This window comes from Malus domestica, chromosome 13 (genome assembly GCF_042453785.1).
Source record: "Malus domestica chromosome 13, GDT2T_hap1".
Lineage (NCBI taxonomy): Eukaryota > Viridiplantae > Streptophyta > Magnoliopsida > Rosales > Rosaceae > Malus > Malus domestica.
Window position 1 is genome coordinate 27,076,924 of NC_091673.1, and position 18,818 is coordinate 27,095,741.

An 18,818-nucleotide genomic window follows, 5' to 3' on the forward strand; every position below is an offset into this window, starting at 1 on the left:
TCTCTGCAACAAGGAAGACCAACCCCAAATCTTCACTGTTCGAGCTTAAAAACCTTACCATTGTGTTCACCTTACCTCCATGAACACAACCATACCAACCAAACTAAGAATGGACGAGTTTTGACTCGCCAACTCGGAAGGTCCGAACTCGGACGAGTTGAGTTCGACGTGTTTTCAACCGATTCACGATGTTTTAGGACTCAAGAAAGCCTCTACGCAACTCCCTAGGGTCCTTAGTCAAGGTTTGAGGAAGCTTTGACATGAAATAACTCGGTTTTGAGAAGTTCAAGTTTGACCCGTGCCTTTCGAGCCAATTTCCGACCACAACACGGCGAGTTGGTCGGCGTGCAAGGTATCTATCTCTTCGTCTCGCTGAGTACTATAACTTCCCTTTTTGTTTCACCCAATTTCGTTGAGTATTGAAGAAGTTATACTCAATTGAATCTTACCTAGTTTTCGGCGAGTCTGTCGGCTTTCGAGGCGTTTTTTGGCCAAACAATGTCATGTGAGGTATCATTCTCTTCGTCTCTTTGAGAACTACAACTTTTGTTTTTGTTTCACTCAATTTCGTTGAGTAACGAGGAAGTTGTCAACGTTTAAAGGTTGTGTAGTTTTCTGACCCAATTCCGGCCTTCCTCTTCCTTTGTGTCCAGTGACCCATATATTGGACTCGGGTCAGGCTTTTAAGCTCTACCCTTTCAAACCCAAGCCCTTGGGGCCAAGTAGAAGAAGGCCTTTGGCCTGTGACTCCAAACCCAAACCCATAACCTTTTTAATTCTTTTGTTTTTATTTTATTTGTTCAATTAAGGGCCTTAAATTTGTGAAGGTCTAAACCCCAAACCCAATCCCTAAAGCCCTAAACCCTTTTAGTTTAGGCATTTAGGACTAGAGCCCTTAAGTCCAACCTATTAATCTAACCCAACCTAATAACCCTTAACCCAGATGAAATATTCCGTTCGGGAATATTCCATCTGTCAAGGAATATTCATCCTGTTGACTTTTCAGAAATTTAAGCGGGACCCTTTTTAGGGTAATTCGACGTCCTGAATCCGTTTTTGACATCCGTTTTCCCAAATTCAATTGTTATAATATAGTTTTATTAATTGTACATTTATGTGCTTAGGGGCAATTATTAGTGGTGTTTCCATCTTCGCTAGGTTGCATGGCTCGTCAGCAATGAAGTATCTGTGAGTAGGCAGTTTATTTTATAGCTACACATATTGATAGTTTCCCTAAATGCGTAGTCACTTCACTTTTACGCTTATATTTCCAAGTATTCGATATTATGATATGAATTGTGATAAATGCTGCTATATGGTTGGGATATTATTGTCATGACATTCATGCATATTGGTACATGCTCATCTTGATGCACCCCAGTGTTAGTACTCCGCCCAGAGCCAGGGTCAGTCCTTCACGTGTATGTTCACATTCGCACCATTCGCTCGCCTTGGATCCAAGTTAGGTGCCAGTCATGTCAGGTAGATTGCATTAGGCAATCCGACTTGTATGTGACCGTGCTTCTGCACCAATCTTTGCGTGATCGTAGTACTAGAGCGCATTGATTACACCCAGTTCTGTCGGGTAGAATTGCCTTAGGAAGTTCCGACTTGTGTGCTAGTTTAGATGATGAGCAAACTACTTATAATTGATTATCACATGATTATATTACTTTGGCATTTGATATATCATGACTTGGCATATTTCTGGTTATATTGCTGTTATATTTGATTACATACTTACGTAGTATGTTTTGAGGAAACTATACTTGTTTTACGGCGAGGAATTAGTATATTCAAAAATAAAGGTTTTCGTATAAGTATTGTTTTGCTAACCCACTCAACTTTGTTTTTTGCCCCTCTAGGTTTAGTAGCTATGTTTACGCGTATATGAGGATTCTGGCAAATCTCAGGAGATGGTTACCTTCAGTGGTATAACCCTCATCCTATTTACTATATTGTCTTATGCTCTGACATCACGTGTGAAAAGGGTTCAATCCCGCTCACTGCGCACTTCTTTAATTAGACACTTCTAGGTTTAATTTGTTCACTTTTTCCACATCACTACACTTTATGGCTTCATCACCTTCCAGGTGTTGGCCAGCACAACTCGATTCGGAGTCTAAGTAGACATTCCGGATCGGGGTGTGTCAGTTTGGTATCAGAGCTTAAGTCTGGGCGATATTGCGTTCATCACACACATGATGTCAGAGGATTCTTGGTTCTTGAACCTAATCTTCGAATCTTGCCACCTCGTTGAGCACGAAAAACATGTTAACTTTTACTCAAGTTTTGGGCACTTTAAACGACTTATCGTCATTTTAGATAATCGTTTTGGAAATCGCCCCTAGACTTTAAATGACGAATATTCCTACCAAGGAAGTTTTGTTTTTGGAGAAACGAGTTGCTAGCCTCGCAGTCGGGCTAATGCATTAAGAGTTGAATAACACCAGGGATTTACTAATTGTTTTTACAAACCCTTCAAATTAGGAAACCAAAAATAGTTTTGTTTCTTTGGTAGCACCTAGTAGTTTACCCTCTCTTAAAATCTTGACGAAGTAGCAAATTCTAGAAATGGTTGAAGCGACAACCTGGTGCTAAAGTGGTAGCAATTGACGGAAGATCATTGAGGGACAATTACTTTTGGCCTCTGTTAGCACTAATATCTTTAATCGTACTGATGTTCATACTGGATCTTGAGGAGGAAGATCGACTCTCGGTAAAGTGATTTTTGAAAGTAGATTATTAGTAAGTTCTTTTTCCACCCTTGGGACTTCCCTATCAATGTTAATTCCCATATTTTCCTTTCAATGTTACACTCATCATTTGGGTGAGTATAAGCTGACGGGTATGAGTTGTCATATCCTAGAAGTAGCAGAACTCCCAAAAGCAGTCATCAAATCTTCCTTAAATCAATGAACTACTTCACTTAACCAGTTTATTCCCAATCACCCGAACGGGCTCTAACCCGTAATCAGCCTACAATGACGCAACAAATCGACGATGCTATCCGATATCCAGAAACCGTTGACTAGTATTTAGTGGTATGATTTCTGATACCAGATTCAGGTACTAGTATTTAGGAGTGATACCCTTAAGCCAGAATGCCAGTTCACAGTTTCAGGGTAACAAACAATGTTAAAATACCCTAAGCGCGTTAATTAGCGGTGCGACTGATAAAGTGATTTACAGTGACTACTTGAGCTGAAGAACTAAATCGTGAAAATTTAGGAGCGGAACAAGTTTTGAGGAGCTTACGAAGATCTTGTAGTATGTGGCATAGAGAAAAGAAGTAGTATTGTTCAATTCGAGGACGTATACTTTTGGCGTCATTCCTCAATTTCCTTCAGAGCCGTCACCAATTAGCGAGGTAAGGTACACCTCGATCCATTCTCTATACTGCACCAGTTTTTCCTTGCATCTTTTCGAACCCTTAAGAGAAGACGACACGTAACTTTTATGGAGGGCCCTTGTCGCATAACCAACCAAACACTTTATCCTAGGAACCTCAAACCTATCCATAAAGCAAAAGGTCAAACACTAGAATCGTACCTAGACTTCAACAATTCAGTCGGTTGACGACTAAAACCGTTAGTCCTACTTCGAGTTGTTGTTCTCTCAGATTAACTTTTGGAAACCGAGAATTCTTTCATAGCCTAACGAAATTCAGACTAGTCTTACCAACGACTCTCTCCTCGATTTTAGTGTTTAGGAACACCAACATTCAGTTTATTCCATTTCCTCAAGTAACCCTTGTTAGTTGGTACTTTCTTGGAAGACGTGACCTTGGTAAACGACAATCTTTCCTTTTTCCAAAAAGGGTTTAGTGGAAGAAGGTTGAAATTCTTGCACGGTATTGCAAAACTATGATATCTTGATCTTGTCAATTTATCGACAAATTGTTAGTGATCTTTTCGGCTACTGTGTCTCTCCTCACTTACTACCGAGGGAAGTTAATTTAGGTTGGGTTATTGCAAATGATTAAAGTTTCTGACAACTGAAGTGTTGTCTCATCTTACTCTTATTTTACACCTTTTGTTAACTCTAATCATTTCGAGATCCAGTGTGATGTTTTCTTTGGATGTTTCGACTGGGCAGAGGCAACATGACAAAGTATTGCTTTTATTTTCTAATGGTTAGAACCATTCGAAGTGAACCATCTTATTCATGACCTAAAGTCAACAGTCATCATCTTTATTCGAAAGATGGATGACACTTCTTTGTGGAGAAATATGTTCAAATCTTCACTAACCTCACAAATTTCTCGAGTACACTTTCGCTGGGAAAGAGCTAAATTTCTGACAGCGATGAATGGAAGAACTAAACCAATGTTCACAATTGCACTATCGTGCATTACCCCGATCATGCAAACGTATTGCTGCTACAACAACAAAAGACATATCTACCCTTGAACGTCTTTAGCTTGTCTTATCCCATTCCAATCGGGATTTGTGAGTATCGATTTGACGATAATTACAAATGATCAAGAATTGTTCAAGTCGTTATAATCACTTCTTATGTCTGAGTAGAGATAGGAAAAAATCACTATACGCTCCTTGTACAAGTTTCTTGTACATGTAGAGATTTTGGTGATGTATGGTGATTATCGATTGATGTGACAAGTCAATTCACTTTTTGTTGGTTCAAAAGGACAACATTTTCACCTCTTGGTGCTGGAAGGTATTCTTGGGTATGTGTCTACCCTACTACACTTCGTATTGCCTTGAAGTGGATGCACTGTCTAGAAGAACCGTTGACGTTGGAAGTGCAGTTGTGACCATTAATTACTCAATCACCCAGCAAATGCTCAGTTGAACGAATCTTTACCATGGTGATTGAATATCTCAAAAATTATGCTTTCCAATCCAGTTGTCTCATACTTTAGATTTGATCCTCAAATCCTCAAGTATTTTTCTAGCCTTCTCGACGTAGTTACTTTTCACTAAATTCGAGAAAACTTCACTATGAATTTGCTTGCTAAGGCGTGGCGGACTATGTTGGCTCGATTACATGGCAGGTGTGCCACTATTGTATCTCCTCGTGATGCAAGTTTTACTACTAAGTTTTGGAGAATCTTCTTGAAGACCACGCATAGTAAGTCTTGTCACCAGCTACATATCTCCCTCATACTAACAACTAGTCTAAACGGACTATCCATACTTTTTTGGTGTGTTACGTTTATTTGCTTTATAGTTGTAACATGATCGTATTTGATACTTATCTTCACTAGAAATGCTTGTATCTACGGTTACAAAATTGTTGGTCTTTGTTGTGTGATGCGTAAAATAACTAAACACACAAATTAAACCCTCTTTTTATCAATTGTAGTAAAGTATGTAAGTAGGGATCGTTCTAGGCCGGGGATTAGGAGGGATTGCTAAATCACTTGGAAACGTAAAAACAAAGTTTAAAACACTAACTAGACTCAAAGAATGCAAAACTATACTTTAAAACACTAAAACAAACCAAAAGACTCAAAACAGCCCCTAAACACTCAAAACTACCTTAAAAACACAATCTGGGCAATTTTGGGACTCTCACACAAACTTGGACAAATTTTGGTTTTCTAATGAACTAAAACACTTAAAAACATAATCTAAGACAAGTTCTAATTAATATGACTCAAAGAAATAAGATGGGGTTGATTTTCGATGAAAATAATTAAATTAAGACAAGAACAAAGTAAACAAATTCTTAGACAAATTTGGGTGAATCAAAACACTCTACCACACAACCAAAACAGAAATTAAACACTTTGAAACAATAAAGTAAAAGGGGGATTATGGTTTTAATGAATTTGAAAACAAAACAACTTTGTAAAACAAAACAAATTGTAAGTGAATTTGAATGAAACTTATGGATGGAAGATTAGCTAGGAGGTTCTTCTCCACATATGTCACACTTGCATACAAAACGATTTCCAGTTGCTTTTCGATAAGCTATGAATACTCAACGCCCCAAATTAACCGTGAATTGCACTAATTAACCCTCAGTTTTTTCCACAAGTTATTAGGTTGGATGATTGCATATGACAACCCAAAACATTCCCTACAAGTTCCCTACATGAATTGCATAATAGAGATACAAGCAAGAATCATTAAGTTCTATGAAAAACATAAGCATTGACGAGGCACTCGTTACTATGATTTGCATGAAACTTATGCCAAGAGTTTACTTAACATGATTGTGACTAGCAACCTTCACTACTTGTGAATATAAGTTTATAACGATTAGGTGAAACTCCCTTATACTCTAGCGTCAAATTCATGCATGAAAATTAAGCGTGCACTCTTAACCAACATACACAAATTAGTTTTTATATGAACGGATAAGTAAATTGAATTCACAACTTATGAATCACAACTGGATGTAATAAAATCATATTGCAAGTATGAACATAGTTTCGAATCACCCCCTAACTAAGAGGGGTTTAGTTCCTCATACTCACAAAGCAAAGATACATAAAATTAGACATTAAAATCAAAGGAAAGAAAACACCTAAAATGCTCCAACTTGGTAGCAAGTGCATCCAAGATTCCTCCTTTCCCTATGCTTGCGGCAGATTGGGTTATGGACAGATTTTGGGTAGTTTTATGATGTAGAATGGATGGGGAATGGTATGGAAGGGTTTAGGGTGAGTGTGGAGGAGTGTTTGATGGTTGGAGGGTGGTGGAGAACTAGGCAAAGAGGGTGGAAGAAGGTGGAGTGGCTGTTATGTTTTCTAGGCACTAGAATGGTGTTTTTGGGGTGTTTTGCTTCCTAGGGTGTGTATGGACGAATTTTTGTGATAAAATGATGAATATGGGGGATTGTCCTTTGGCCAAGGGGTGTAAACATGTATTTATAGGCCCCAAAAACCTTAGAAAATCAGGTTAGGTTAAGGATGAAATGCATGGCAATTTGTGTGTGTGGTGTGCAATGGTCCAAGGGTGAAAATGAAGTAATGATGCAAAGTGTGAAGGGTAAAATGGAGTGGTGTTGTAGCTAGGGAGCATGAATGATTGTGTACATTGCATAGAGATGGAAAGGGAGGTGAAATGTGTCAACAAATGGGTCAAAGGTGCAACAACATGTGTTGCACATGGCATTGGATTCCAAATGTGAATGATGGAGCATCAATTGGTGCATGTAATGGATGTAAATGTTGTCTAAAATCTAATGAGTGAAGGGAACAAGAGGTATCAAGCAATTGAGTGTAATAATTAAATGAATTGAAGCATGAAATCAGAAATTATGTAGGGGACAAGAGTGATCAAGCATGGCATGGGAATCCAAAGGGAATTCTATGTGGTTTGCATGGCAAGGAATGCAAGTTGGGGTGATAGATTTTTGGGCTGTTTTCTTCATCTTTTGGACCATAATTCTTCATATTCTTGGCCTCTTTAGTTCTCAAATTCGTCCATCCACTTTGGCCCATGCATTTGCTATCCATTCCAAGCCCCATTTTGCTCCAAAATGCTCCAAAATGCATCTTCTTGCCTACTTTGTCCATAAAATCTGAAAACACACGAAAATGACTTTAAACATTAAAATAACTAAGGAAACACGACATAAATGCACAAGAACAAGCCAACTAAGTCGCATAAATATGCTCCTATCATTGTGACACTATGGAGATTCTTTGCTTAGCACTTGCTTGACAGAGGAGTTTTGCGAACAAGTGTTCAATTGTGAGAGTTCACATTATAGAAATGTTATCTTATTGTTGTTGTTACCCAAGTGGGGGTAGTGCGTGAGCACGGTAGAGATTTGACTAGACGTTATTTGTGCATTTCCCAATGGGGGGCATGATGGTAATATTGCACCCTCGAAAATTTGTTACTTGCTTATCATGACTACAGTGAGTTGTTGATATTGCGGGCTGCAGACCGTAATATCAAGGACTTAGTTGTTGGATTCGTTAAGCAAATAAATAGGTAGATTCTTTTACGTTAGTGCTTTCTTAGTACTTACTTATGTGTTTGTTGTATTTTACCTATTTATTACTTGGGCTTGACCCAAGAATATGATATACTTACTTTTGGAGTACGCGACGTGGGAACGTAGTAGAAAAAAAAAATCCTATGTTCAGTTTTACTATCAATACCACTACCCTAAACCTTATGTTGTTATATATGTATTTTCGACGGGATGTTAGTACATATAAATATTTTTGATGTTTTGTTTTGTGAAACCCATTATATTATAATATTGTACTGAAGAAGAAGGAAAGTATGAGTTGGAGGCATGAGGGAGGAATCATTGCACTCCGATCGCGATGGAATGGCATTTTCCCTTTTATGCAATCGCTCTGACTTGATTTCTTCTTTACATAGACATATTTTTTTCTTCTCTATCTTTGAGTTTTGTGTAACAAATGATTTTAAATTTTGGGGACAAAATTTTCTTAAGGGGGTAGATTGTGACGACCCGACCCTCATTTTACGTTTTTATTAATTTTAAAAGCGTGAATTTACGAATATGCCCTAGAGGCAAGGACTTTGACTTCCGTTGACCATCGCCTAGAGAAATGTAACTCTTTTAGCATACCATCGTAGTGCTCGTCGCTATGAATGTGTGAACGCATGTTAGACTAGAATCAGATCTGTAACGAAAAAGTTACGCTCCGTTAAGGTACGTTAACTACGGATATTTTGTACACGCGCGTACAAATATACAGTGTCGGAACACTGTCAAAGAGGCAGATTTTGTACATTTTAAATTGTACAAAATCCTTCCCTTCCTTAATTGGTGGATTTGGTTCCCTACACCAATCAAATGTTTCAATTTGATTTCCCACAAATCCATCTCATCCATTCACCACCCTCAAAACCCACACCTAATTAGAAGCAACCCTCACTTCTGTCCCCAAAAAGGAAAAGGCTCAATCTCTCTCTTCCTTATTTCTCTATCCCTCTCGAAACTCTCTTTTCTCTTCAACAAGGAAGACCAACCCCAAATCTTCACTGTTTGAGCTTAAAAAGCTTACCATTATGTTCACCTTACCTCCACGAACACAACCATACCAACCAAACTAAGAATGGACAAGTTTGGACTTGCCAACCCGGAAGGTCCGAACTCGGACAAGTTGAGTTCGACGTGTTTTCAACCAAGTCACGATGTTTTAAGACTCGGGAAGGCCTCTACGCAACTCCCTAGGGTCCCTAGTCATGGTTTGGGGAAGCTTTGACGTGAAACAACTCGGTTTTGAGAAGTTCAAGTTTGACCCGTGCCTTTCGAGGCAATTTCTGGCCAAACCATGACGAGTTGGCCGGTGTGCAAGGTATCTATCTTTTCGTCTTGCTGAGTACTATAACTTTCCTTTTTGTTTCATCCAATTTCGTTGAGTATTGAAGAAGTTATACTCATTTGAATCTTACCCAGTTTTCGGCGAGTCCGACGGCTTTCGAGACATTTTCCGGCCAAACCATGTCATGCGAGGTATCATTCTCTTCGTCTCTTTGAGAACTACAACTTTTATTTTTGTTTCACTCAATTTTCGTTGAGTAACAAGGAAGTTGTGAACGTTTAAAGGTTGTGTAGTTTTCAGGCCCAATTCCGGCCTTCCTTTTCCTTTGTGTCCGGCGACCTATATGTTGGACTTGGGCCAGGCTTTTAAGCCCTACCCTTTCAAACTCAGGCCCTTGGGGCCAAGTAGAAGAAGGCATTTGGCCCGTGACTCCAAACCCAAACCCATAACCTTTTTAATTCTTTTGTTTTTATTTTATTTGTTAAATTAAGGGCCTTAAGCCTTATTTGTGAAGGCCTAAACCCCAAACCCAATCCCTAAAGCCCTAAACCCTTTTAGTTTAGGCCTTTATGCCTAGAGCCTTTAAGTCCAACCTATTAATCTAACCCAACCTAATAACCCTTAACCTAGATGAAATATTCCGTTAGGGAATATTCCATCCGTCAGGAAATATTCCATCCGTCAGGAAATATTCTGTCCTTCAGGGAATATTCATCATGTTGACTATTGTTGACTTTTCGGAAATTTAAGCGTGACCCTTTTTAGGGTAATTCGACGTCCTGAATCTGTTTTTGATGTCCGTTTTCCCAAATTCAATTGTTATAATATAGTTTTATTAATTGTACCTTTATGTGCTTAGGGGCAATTATTAGTGGTGTTTCCATCTTTGCTAGGTTGCGTGGCTCGTCAGCAATGAAGTATCTATGATTGGGTAGTTTATTTTATACCTATACATATTGATAGTTTCTCTAAATGCGTAGTCACTTCACTTTTACGCTTATATTGCCAAGTATTCGATATTGTGATATGAATTGTGATAAATGTTGCTATATGGTTGGGATATTATTGTCATGACATTCATACATATTTGTACATGCTCATCTTGCTGCACCCTGGTGTTAGTACTCCGCCCAGGGCCAGGGCCAGTCCTTCACGTGTATGTTCACATCTGCACCATTCGTTCGCCTTGGATCCAAGTTAGGTGTCAGTCATGTCGGGTAGATTGCATTAGGCAATCTAACTTGTATGTGACCGTGCTTTTGCACCAATCTTTGCGTGATCGTAGTACTAGAGCGCATTGATTACACCCAGTTTTGTCGGGTAGAATTGCCTTAGGAAGTTCCGACTTGTGTGCTAGCTTAGATGATGAGCAAACTACTTATAATTGATTATCTCATGATTATATTACTTTGGCATTTGATATATCATGACTTGGCATATTTCTGGTTATATTGTTGTTATATTTGATTACATTCTTACGTAGTATGTTTTGAGGAAACTATACTTGTTTTACGGCGAGGAATTAGTATATTAAAAAATAAAGGTTTTCGTATAAGTATTGTTTTGCTGACCCACTCAACTTTGTTTTTCGCTCCTCCAGGTTTAGTAGCTGTGTTTACACCTATACGAGGATTCTGGAAAATCTCAGGAGATGGTTACTTTCAGTGATATAACCCTCATCCTATTTACTATATTGTCTTATGCTTTGACATCATGTGTGAAAAGGGTTTAATTCCGCTCACCGCGCACTCTTTTGATTAGACACTTTTAGGTTTATTTTATTTACTTTTTCCACATCACTACACTTTATGGCTTCGGCACCTTCCAGGTGTCGGCCAGCATAACTCGATACAGAGTCCAATTAGACATTCTGGGTCGGGGTGTGTCATATATACTCTCATTAATTTTAAAAAATAACATTGTTTATCATCATATGCATATTTTATCCCTTATAATAACGTGATCATCACCACCTACCTCTACAACCACAACATTACATCACCACCGCCATTACCACCCTAATTGTTGTCACCGCCACATTCAACAACATTGCAATTGCCACCACTAAAATCGGTAAAAGCAAATATGAAGATTTATATGGGATTTCTAGTGACTAGCATGCATATACAATTCAAAATTTATGTATATAAGCAAAGCAAATAATCAAAGATATAGTCCTGCAAATTCCCTTCAAGAAGCGTAGGTTCATGCTTGATGCATCAAACTAATTTATCGAAGAACAAAGGGAAGGATTTGTATCTCATACCTTTGGACCTAGACTTAAGTCCAATGATTGACCACCTCTAACTTATTTCCTCTGGGAACTCCTTGCTCCTAGCTTGACTCATTTCTTCCTCCACCCTGAAAAAGATTGGATCTCCCTGATTGTCCTTGAGCCCCAAAGTTGAAAGCCTCTAAAGATCAAAACCCATAAGTGTTGTGATGGATGAATGAATAACCAAAAGGACAAGAGAAGGCTAGCAATCTCTCACTTTGGTAGCTAGCTATGTGTTATAGAATGAGAGGATATTTTCTTTCCATTGTTGTAAAAGTGAACATAAAACCATACTACAACTTTTTCCTTAACTCCCCTTATATAGAGAGAAGTTAACAACTCCAAAAATGTTATTCTCATTCTCTCATTCCTCTATTGTTGTCACATCTCGGCCTGGACCCCCACCATATCCCGAGCTCGACTCCACCGCAGCACGATATTATTCGTTTTGGGCCCCGACCACGCCCTCACGGTTTTGTTTCTGGGAACTCACACGAGAACTTCCCAGTAGGTCACCCATCATGGGATTGCTCTCGCGCAAACTCACTTAACTTCAGAGTTCTGATGGAACCCAAAACCAGTGAGCTCCTAAAAGGCCTCGTGCTAGGTAGAGATGAGAATATACATATAAGGCATAGAGGATCCACTCCCCTTGGTGATGTAGGATGTTACAATCCACCCTCCTTAGGGGCCCGACGTCCTCGTCAGCACACATCCGGCTAGGGATTGACTTTGATACCAAATTGTCACATCCCGGCCCGAGCCCCCACCATATCCCGGGCTCGACTCTGCCGTAGCATGATATTGTCCACTTTGTGCCCTGACCACGCCCTCACGGTTTTGTTTCTGGGAAACTCACACAAGAACTTCCCATATTAGGTAGAAATTGAATATACATATAAGGCATAGAGCATCCACTCCCCTAAGCGATGTGGGATGTTACAATTGTGGGCGGCCCTCTTTATGATGGGCTTGTGTTTGGGCTTTTAACATTTCAATTCATCTCATGCTTGAATAAAAGGCCAATGGTTGGGCCCAATGGACACAATATAACCCAAACTATTTTTCTAGCCCAAAAGCGATGTTTGATCACTTCCATGATTAATGATTAACTTAGACTTTCTAATTAATAATGTCACTTAATTAATCCAATTAATTAATTATCATCCTTTATTTATCTCACTATACGATTGGTATACAATTGTTTAGGTTCTAGTTTTAGCGAGGCAACAAGGTGATTGGTCTCGGTCCAATTGATTAGTACTTATACAATCACATTGCAAACTAAAACTTACTTTTAATTCTCCCACACTTTGATGAAACTCACAAACCATGAGTGACATCGAGCCATATCTCATGATTACACAACTAATATAGAATTGGTAGAAGAACTTTTTCACTTGGATTACAATGTGATTCAATCCTTCTCTAATTCAATACTCTTAGTCACATTAATAGGGTGTGGTTACTTTATGTCAAACCCCTAATGTTATCATGTGAGCTTATATGATTCAATTGAGTCATAATAAAATGTCTTCATTTATTATGCTCGATACTTCGGCCGAAGATTCCTGAATCATATCTGAGAGTATTCATTCTCTCAAATTAAGGATAAAAGATTCTTTGTTTAACATTCATACATCTCTAAGAAGAAATCAGTGACCCAAATATTGCATAGAACAATCTAAGATGAGAAGTGATCACGTCTCATTGTCAAATGATCAGCACTGGATCCCCAAAACAACTATGATGTCTTAAGTCAAAAGACTACTTACATTATTCCAACTAGTTGAGTTACTTGCTTGGAATATGTAGAATTCCATAGAAGTACACTAGTTTGATTTTGTTTAGTGGACTCATTCTCTTAACGAGTGTCTACATACTCGTCTTAGTGTCCCTACACAAATGGCTTTAAACTTTCCATCATTCCAATTGAAGTAAACATAGTATGTACTGGTTTATCCTAATTGTTAATGTCCCTCTGACAATCCTATGACCATGAACATTTTGGACATACGGTTATGTAAAGAAGGTTTCTGCAATCTCACTTCTTTAGATTACTTCTTTCATCATTCCATTGTCCATGGATTCACTATTTTGGAAATATATCATTTAATTGAGATAGTTCTAATGAGTACTTTGCCCATTTGTTGTATTAGACATAACTAAATGTTCTTTTAATTTAGAAAATGATTTACTATTGCATGCTTGCAAAACATATAATGTTGTCTCTTCTTTGTGTTTAAATACTTAGATGAGGCCTTGATTCCATGGCTTGACCTAACGTCCATTACGTCGTAGTGTGCTACTGACGACCTAATGGTTTGGATTCAATCATTTTTTTAAGATGAACTCTGTCTATTCGTAACACCTTCCGAATCAATTTTTTAAACCTCAATATATCATTATATATTTTATTTCTATACTATATTCAAACTTTCTTCAATCTTGAGACCATTGTAGTACCATAATAATAATAAATTATACAATTACTAACATGAAGTTCCATTTGTTAAATGGATTACATTCACTTGGGTTTATAACCTAAGTGAGTGCACGCTTTCTGAGTCTCACTCTGGTATTCCTTTCTCAAAGACAATACTCAATCAGTTGCCAGGTTCTAATCCTGGCTTTAGTAATATATGGAAGTGATTCCCATGATGGTCATTCACTTTTGGATATCAAATCACAAGTTCATACATGTGTACTTTTGTGATTGACATACTCCTTGGACATTATGGTTATGTAAAGAATGCCTATGTAGTCTAACTCCTTTAGATTACTTATTCCATCATTCCATTGTCCATGGATTCACTATTTTGGACACATATCGTTTAAATGAGATAGTCCTAGTGAGTGACTTTGTCCATTTGTTTATTTAACATAACTAAACATTTAGACATTATCCAGAAAGATTTCTTCTCAAGATTTACTTTGAGGGCATATCTCCAACAATCGCCACCATTACCATTGTCACCACTACTACCTCTATATCCCAACCACCACACCCTATTATTGGCACCACAACCACACCCCCACCATTGTCGCTGTCATCACTGCCACTACCCTCGTCACCGTTGTTGTTGCCACCACCCCTACTACTATGTCCATTTTTCTCATTATATACAATTATATCAGTTTTACATTAAAATTCACCAAACGCTATACACTATTTTTCATTCTCACAACACTTTTAAAAATACAGTTCATCAAATGCTCAACTGCTTTATTTTATAGCTGATTATTCTTAAAGCAAACATGAGCAATTTTTTACAAAAAAGCACATCAATCCTAAACTGGGCCTCAAGCCCCATTTGGCTTTTTTATTTTTTTATTTTTTTTATTTTTATCGAAAGCTACTTCACTTTAAAGTTAAGCAATAAAAGATTCTACTTATTTTGGCCTCCAGACAACAGATTTTAAAAATAGTTTGTAGTTTTCTTTTAAAAGCTGTTTTTTTTTTCTTTTATAAAAAACAAAGTTAAGCCTTTAATGAATATTTGCAATTCCTATAATACATGCAATTGGAACCAAAAATTTGCCCCGTGGAGTTGTGCGAGAACGACCACTTACAAGCAAGAACAAACAACTGTGATTAACCAAAGATACCGGTCGGGTACCAACCAAAAGCTCTCTGATGATCAAGTTAGTATAAATATTATAACTTAAGCAGTGGGCTAGAGAGCAAAATATGCGTTATGAAGACATTGTCATAGATGAACCCTAGATAAGTGTATTTATACTAGTTGGAAGAGAGTCATTTTAGGATATAGAATTTGTATCAAACCAGAAGAATCCTAGATGACATCTAGCATAAGATATTGTTTCCTTTCAGAATTGTGATTACTTGCGGTGCACGCCAATCCCTAGATTGTAGAAATCGCCAAGAATGTAGGAAACCAATCTGATCCCCAGTCGAATCAGGTTTTCATGTCTTGCGGAGCAAACATTGTTGATCTCAACAAGGTTTGTGGGCCTTGCCTACCATTCCGAAGTCAACATAGTGTGGTGGAACCATTGGTCCATTTTGTTGACCTAGTCTTGGAGCCGTTGAGTTCATGACCGGACTTATGAGTCATTGGCATTTCGCCTTACCATGGCCATGAAAAATTCATGGTCCCACAAATGCCCATAACTGTGCTTTGGAAAGGGCATTCCCCTAAAAGATAGTTACTTATGAACCATACCTTTGGGAGTAGCTCGAAATAGCTTGTTGCTCGGATTCTTTGACATGTGTGAATCTGATTCTGTTATCCATGCTAGGTAGTGGAGACGTTCCAGATTTAGGTATATGATCTAAGAGTTATGCCATTGAGACATCGATGGAAAGCCATCACATCGCGCGTTCACAAAAATTGAGGAACAAATTTTTACTTTTTCGAAAGGTTTCAACTGTTGGATCACAAATCTAGAGGCAAATAGCTCTGGAGTCAATGACTATGAAATTCCGTTCTTTTCTCCATAAATATCTACATCTCCTCTCTCATTAATCTTCGCCATATCCAAATCTTCTAGGTTCTCTCTTTTGCAAAAATCTTTGAAAATTCCCAACTTCCTTCAAATTTTAAACTTCTGACTTTACTCTTCATTTTTTCGGAGCAAAATGGCTTCTTTTAGTGTGCAACTAGTCCCAACCACAACTATCACACCATGTATGAGCCGCCCACGAAAAGAATTCGTAACCAAGAGGACTATGACACCTTCGCTAGAGAACGATGAAATATCCTCAACTGCTACACACTTCGGTGGGAGGGCGGTGATGATGTCTTCCATATTCTTCAACTTTAAAGTGGCTGTATACTAGGATTCATCCTTGGTACCTGGATCTAGAACTAAAATTTCCACTTTTGGACTTCACGAATGAGGTCTTGGTAGTCTACAACCTCTCCCTCTGCATTCTCCAACGTCATTTCAGATCATCACAAGTTTCAAACTTCTTAATTAATGGCATGGAGTTGAACTCGAAATTCAGGAGTTCCTGGCATTGTGCACGATTCTTCAGAATATCGAGCCCCGCTACTTCTTCCGAGCGAGTGCAAGTCTTCAACGGGACACATACATAACCAATTTGCCAAAACAAGATAATGACTGGTACAAAGACGTTCTCGTTGTTGACAGTGAATGGGAAGGCAAAACTTTCGGAATTCGAGCTTGGTGATTGATAATGACATAAAGAAGGTTGGAGTCTGCCGCCCCCAACTTATTGGCTGAACGTTCGCACTCAGTCTAGCAAAGCACTGAGATTTGTGGCTCCTAGCTCCAGCGTGGAACGACGCCTACGGCAGAGATGCCTCAATCAAATTCTACTATTTAAGTAGCTACTTTGTATAACTCCTTAATTATCAACCAAGCATTCTTCTGTCTGCCATATTCAATCTTTTGGTCTTTGCGGAAAAGAAAAATAGTTCTTTTCAAGAAGGAAGGATTAGGAAAATCCTAACTATTGTAGCCAAGTTTTTCTGAGACTTGAGTTCAATTGTGTGACTTTAACAGGCTGAACTTATAGATTTATTTGAAAAAAAAAAAATAAGACAAGGATGTACAAAAGAATAGCAATCGTTCGTATGACCACAAATGAGCATTAGAAAAGGATATTCATATATGGATCACATAATTCAAAAATGAGGATTACAGAATTCAAATGTGGGAGAAGAATTCTGGAAACACTACCAGCAAACCATACGGCTTCCTACAAAAAAGGCCATGTACAGAAATATATCAGCCTAAAAGGATATATATGGAATTTAATAATTAACATTTTAAATTTAAAAAACACAATAAAACACAATAATGACATGTAATTTAAATAAATATAAAAATACTGTCATGGCTATCGTTTAGGCGTCCTAATCAAATATCAAAATAGAATCAATGTTTAATTTAAAGAGTATTAAAAATGTGCAGAGAACTCTAATTTTCTCCAAAAATAAGGATACGAGATGGCTGATGGTTGGTTGTAAAGTTTCTTATAGAATTTGTCACACAACAAACACACAAAACATGTATGATGGAGTCGAAGGGCGGCGACGGCATATGACACATGTGGCGCATATGGTTATCATTTTGTTAATTTCATTGTATATAATATGTGTATGTGTGTATGTGTGAATGTAGTGATTGGTGAATATAGCTGGTGACAGCACGTAATTAAGCTCTCGTCTCCCATGATTATTTAACTGACACCAATGATTGTCTTGAAGGATTTTGCTCCACAAACGTACATTATAACATGTGAATTACATTAAATAGCATGAGAGCTAGGGCATATAGATGTGACAACTATAAATGGAGCTTGTTATTGGCCAGCAGGAAATCAACCAATTTTGAGACCATGATATATTCTAGATCTTCCTCATGGTGATTGTTCTAGATTTTCTATAGCAATAATTTGCACTGCTCAATAATTCTCAATAAAATGAGGGTGGTTGGTTTGCTGGAAAGTGGATATACAGATAAAATAGTATTATATTTTCTTTAACACTCTTTAAAAACGAACATGAACTTTGTGTTGGCACAACTTCTTCATTAGCTTATTTTTTAAACTTAAAAGATGATTTTAAAAAGATTAAAACACGTGCATCACGTTCAAATTATAAATCAAATTATGATTGTAATTTGTGTATGGTAATACTTTATAATTATGAAGAGGAATGAAACAGTGAAGAGATGTTACTGGTACTTACATCATTGATATGTTTCATGTATTTGAATGACTAAACAGTTTCTGATTTGATATGTTTCAGTTATATATTTGTAAGATTAAGTTACGCAATTCGCGAGGAGTGGGATATATATATCCAAATAAATGATTAAATATTATCAATTTTCGTATATACAAAGGTGAAGGTCATAACATGATAAGCAAGTTGAATATCAGAGTGCGAAACGAACAAGACTAACAAAATAATAACAATATTATTAAACTAACTGAGAATGCCGAGATGACTACAAAACCCGAAGAGGCTACATTGTGACTAACTTATTTCTCAAACTAAACTACAAGCAATATTTATAGAGAACTAATCCTAAGAAACCTTAACTAGGATGAGCTAGGCCCAAATCCTAAAATAAGAAGGAAAACCCAAATACTGAAATAAACATAAATATTAATATTTTCCAACAAGATTTGTGGAGGCGTGGATTGAGTCCTTTGTGTTTCAAAATGTCGAGGTAATATTTACAATTTTGGATCGACCTAAAACTCGGTCTCTCTATTTCCATGATTCATATGGTACGAGGTTGTGTATTATATATTTGATTATTTTGTATTTGTGTGTGATTTTTATTCTCTCTCTCTCTCTCTGTGTTTTCAAT